This window comes from Carcharodon carcharias, chromosome 3 (genome assembly GCF_017639515.1).
Source record: "Carcharodon carcharias isolate sCarCar2 chromosome 3, sCarCar2.pri, whole genome shotgun sequence".
Taxonomy (NCBI): Eukaryota; Metazoa; Chordata; class Chondrichthyes; order Lamniformes; family Lamnidae; genus Carcharodon; species Carcharodon carcharias.
Window position 1 is genome coordinate 181,399,421 of NC_054469.1, and position 5,365 is coordinate 181,404,785.

Below are 5,365 nucleotides of genomic sequence, written 5' to 3' on the forward strand. Positions count from 1 at the left end.
AAAAATTGCCCAAACTCTTCTTTAAAATTTAATTACAAAAACCTCATCAACGCAGCAAACAGAGCAGTCGGCACCACAGAGATAAAGAAAGACAATCTCCTTTCCATGGCAACCATATAGCCATTATCCAATCACAGGCACCCATTCCAAAGATTGTTGGGTGGATGAGGCTTCCTCAAAAATCCAAAGGCCGTCTGGCTGATTCGCCCACCTGCCAATTGTAACATTGGATGGGTAGCGAAAAATGCATGTCAATTAATTGATTAATGGCCTTAATGAGCCTCTGAATTGTCGGCAGGCATGCTGTCAACTCTTGCACGCACATGCTGACTGAAATATCACAAGATGATGTCGGGACGCTCGCCTGACATCATCGCACGCTATTTCATGCTCGGGCATGTTGACATTCTGTCCTATCACAACTGCAGAAGAGTGTAAGATGTTCAATGAAATTGAGAAGGTATTAAGGATCAAGGTAGTTCCCCACAAATTGAGGAGCAAAAGCTGAAAAATAAGGCGCTGTTGGCATAACTGCCCTCCTTGTGGCTCTTACCTTATAAACAAAGGAAGAAAGATCTAATTGCACACTCTGGAAATGTATATATTTCCAGAGCCCATCATGTCTGTTTTTTTGCTGCAAAACAGGGACAAAGTGTGCCAATTTCTTGGCACAATGTCCTTGCCTGAATGGCACTGAAGTACTGTATTGACTTGGGCAATATATAAGCTTCCCTGAAGGTCACTTCAAATAGACGTTATATTCCTTGCACATGCTAATTTATAAGGTTGTTTCACAACCCTGATCTGAAATTTGACTGGATTGACCTTGAGCAGTTGCATTCTTTTAAACGTTCATTGCAGATCATTAAATGGTGATGATATGTACAATTTCATCTCCTCCTTCACTTTGGTGAGTATGGAACTCTGGGATCAATATAGATTGGGAGTTTGCACTGCATGGTGAGTTAGGGCTACCCTCAGGAAGTCCCACAAGGTTAACCCAATGAGATATCAGCTGATGGGAGGCAAGGGAGGAGATCGCAGGAGCTCTGACCCAAATTTTTAATTCCTCTCTGGCAACGGGAGAGGTGCCAGAGGACTGGAGAATAGCGAATGTGGTTCCACTATTTAAGAAGGGTTGTAGAGATAAGCCAGGGAACTACAGACCAGTGAGTCTCATGTCAGTGGTAGGGAAACTATTGGAGAAATTTCTGAAGGAGAGTATCTATCTCCACTTGGAGAGGCAATGTTTGATCAGGGATAGTCAGCATAGCTTTGTCAGAGGGAGGGCATGCCTAACAAATTTGATTGAATTTTTTGAGAAGGTGACCAGGTGTGTAGATGAGGGTAGTGCAGTTGATGTAGTTCATATGGATTTCAGCAAAGCCTTTGACAAGGTCCCACATGGGAGACTTATAAAGAAGGCAAAGGCTCATGGGATAGAGGGTAATTTGATAAGGTGGATTCAAAATTTGCTTAGCTGTAGGAGGCAGCGGGTGATGACAGAAGGCTGCTTTAGTGACTGGAAGCCAGTGTCCAGTGGCATACCACAGGGATCTGTGCTGGGTCCCCTATTATTTGTCATTTATACAAACGACATAGATGACTATGTGGGGGGTAGGATTAATAAGTTTGCGGATAACACAGAGATTGGCCGAGTGGTTAACAGTGAGGTTGAGTGTCTTGGGCTACAGGAAGATATAGGTGGGATGGTCAAATGGGCAGATAATTGGCAGATGGAATTTAACCCTAAAAAGTGTGAGGTGATACACTTTGGAAGGAGTAATTTGACAAGGAAGTATTCAATGAATAGCATGGCACTAGGAAGTTCTGAGGAGTAAAGGGACCTTGGCCTGTGTGCCCATAGATCTCTGAAGGCAGAGGGGCATGTTAGTGGGATAGTGAAAAAGGCATATGGGACACTTGCACTTATCAATCGAGGCATAGATTACAAAAGTAGGGAGGTCATGTTGGAGCTGTATAGAACCTTGGTGAGGCCACAGCTGGAGTGCTGTGTGCAGTTCTGGTCGCCATATTATAGGAAGGATGTGATTGCATTGGAGGGGGTGCAGAGGAGATTCATCAGAATGTTGCCTGGGATGAAACATTTAAGTTATGAAGAGAGGTTGGATAGACTTGGGTTGTTTTCATTGGAGCAGGGAAGACTGAGGGGCGACCTGATCGAGGCGTAGAAGATTATGAGGGCATGGACAGGGTGGATAGGGAGCAGCTGTTCCTCTTAGTTGAAGGGTCAGTCACAAGGGGGCGTAAGTTCTAGGTGAGGGGCAGGAGGTTTAGGGGGAATGTGAGGAAAAACTTTTTTACCCAGAGGGTGTTGATGGTCTGGAATGCACTGCCTGGGAGGGTGGTGGAGGCGGGTTGCCTCACATCCTTTAAAAAGTACCTGGATGAGCACTTGGCGCATCACGTGAGTATTGATTAATCTTTAAAAAATGATCGGCCGTATAAGTATTAAAACATAACAAGTTGGCGATGAGGATGACGGACCTTTGCAGTAAGGCCACTCAAAAAGTGAAATAGGTAGTAAAAGGAAATTACTAGTAAAAAGAAGAGGGCTTTTCTCCTGGAGCACACCTGAAATTCAGACAAAAGGAATCTGCAAAGTGAAGATAAAAAAGCAAAAAGGGAAGAAATCGGTGCTGTGCTTTACTGAACAGGAAAGAAATTTAGAAAAAAAAGCCTACAGAAAAAAGCGAAGCAGCCATGTTTGCAGAAATGAAAGACCCATGATTGCAGGTATCCTGAGAAAGTGGGGGAAAAATACAGCGACAGGGCTGCTGGCTGCAGACCACCTCGGAAGTTTAAATATACAGGACATGCAGGGTTCAAAAAGAAGATGCAGAGAGAACGTGCTGCAGTTTTAAAAAATTAAAAAACTTACAGAAAGGGAAGGATCACGATTGCTGCAGAGCTCGCCAAAAAACCCGAAAAGCGTGGGAAAAACCACAAAGACATAACCGGCAGCTGCTGACAGCCTGAGTTATAAAACAATGGTTACTGTCTTAAAGCAGTAACAGAATTTAAAATGGTAACTACAAAAAAGGAAATGACAGTATACAAAAAATAACTGACAAAGGAGAGAAAATAAAAAGGCGAAAAATGATTACACTTACTGGACCTGTGGGTCATTTCAATGAAACTGTGGAACATTTTGAGTTTTTTGTCCTTGCAAGCAGAATTGAAAATAACAGAAAGGTGGCAACTTTCTTAAGTGTGATGGGAGCTAAAATCTTTGGCTTATTAAGAAGCTTGGTGCAGCTTGATGAACCTGGCACAAAATCATATGAGGACATCGTAAAACTCCTGGAGACGCATTTTTCCCCTAAGCCACTTGTCATAGCAGAAAGATTTAGGTTTCACAAAAGAAACCAAGAGGGGGAAACAATTGCACAGTATGTTGCAGTACTTAGAAAGCTCCCTGAACATTGTGAATTCAAGAAAGTACTGAATGATACCCTCCTTGACAAGTTGGTCTGTGGCCTTTTACTGAAGCAATCTAGAAACTCCTGACAGAGGCTAACCTCACTTTGCAGAAAGCCATAGAATTTGCAGTCTCCATGGAGCTGGCTGTAAAAGAAGCACATCAGCTGAGTGCATCAACTCAAGTGCATAACAAGATAACAGGCAGCCGAAATTGTTACGGTTATCGAAATCCTGGTCAGAATCCATCTGAATGTTGGTGCAGAGACCTTGAATGCCATCAGTGTGGCAAGAAGGGACACATTGAGCAAGCCTTCAAAAACAAAAAGGTAGGAGTGAATCAGAAAGGCAAATCAGAGAAAAAGGAATCTGCCATCTGGCATAACAAGAAGAAAAATCTGCATGTCATACAGCAGGAACGCATGAACTAGGGTGACACCAAGTCTGAAGAAGAAGGGCCCCTCCATATCTTGTCAGTGGCAGGTGGCTCACACGTCTTCTGGGTAATATCACTGCTGGAGGGCCAACCAATACGTATGGAACTGGATACAGGGGCAGCTGTTTCTCTCGTCCTAGATGCTATGTATAAGGAGAAGCTCAAATATCTTTCCCTTGCTGCCTGCAAAAATCATTCTGAAAACATATACAGGGCAGAATGGAAGTTAAAGTGGAGCTAAATGGACAGAATGCTAAGCTACCACTGTTTGTGGTGTAGAGCAATTACCCAGCTTTAGATGGCTGGTCATGGCTTGAGAAGATCTGGTTAAACTTGGCAGAAGTACACAGCATTGAAAAAGAAGGGACTGGTCTGACAGCTGTTATAAAAATACATGCTGTTGTTTTCAAAGGAGATTGGGGAAGCATGCAGGGAATCACTATAAAATTGAATATCAAAGTTGACTCTCAATCAAAATTTCTGAAGGCCCAGAACCGTGCCTTATGCTATACGACCAAAAGTCAAAGTTGACCTGCAGCACCCGGTCAAGATAGGATCTTGATACCTGTCTCCCATAGCAAATAGGCAACACCCATCGTTTCAGTGCTCAAGAAAGACGGCTCCATACGTATCTATGGAGATTTCAAGGTTACTGTTAACCCTATGTTGGTGTGCTGAACAATGTCCACGTACCCATATTAAGGACCTTTTTGCTGGCCTGGCTGGTGGACAGAAATTCAGCAAACTAGATCTATTCCAAAAGCACATTGATGAAAAGTCACAAGAATATCTTACCATCACAACACACAAGGGATTGTACCAATATTGCCGTTTGCCTTTTGGAATAACATCCGCTTCAGCCTTGTTTCAGAGGGCCATGGACCAGATCCTGAGTGGTTTGCCTGGAGTTCTGTGCTACCTTGATGGCATCTTGACAATGGGCAGGACTGATGAGGATCATCTCACGAACTTGGATGCCACTCTCCAAAGGCTAGAGGAGTATGGCCTATGAGTTTGCAAAGACAAATGCAAATTTTTTCAGCCCTCTGTGGAGTATTTAGGGCACGTCATTGATGCTGCTGGGCTTCACAAAGCACCCTCCAAGGTCAAGGCTATTGTGGATGCTTGAGCTCCTCAAAATACCAGCCAGTTTCACTTGCTCTTAGGGCTGCTGAATTATTATGGGAGATTTATTCACAGCTGGCAATCCTGCTGAAACTCCTGCATGAGCTTCTGTGTCAGAACAAAGCCTGGCAATGAACAGAAACCCGTGAAGCTGCGTTCAAGAAGGCTAAAGCAGATTCTGTGGTGCTGACGCACTTTGACCCCCTCCCCCCTTACCTCTACAACTTGCATGTAATGCATTGCCTTATAGAGTTGGAGCTGTTGTTTCACACATAATGCCCTCAGGGGTGGAGAGGCCCATAGCATTTGCTTCACGGACTTTAAGCAAAGCAGAGAGCTAATTACGCTCAAATCAAATGCGAG

The 5,365-nt window shown here is 43.8% G+C and overlaps 1 pseudogene; it reads left to right on the forward strand.

Annotated features, from left to right (window-relative positions):
- Positions 1-3,578: 3,578 nt before the first annotated feature.
- On the forward strand, positions 3,579-5,006 carry LOC121276059 (annotated as a pseudogene).
- The last annotated feature ends 359 nt before the right edge of the window (positions 5,007-5,365 follow it).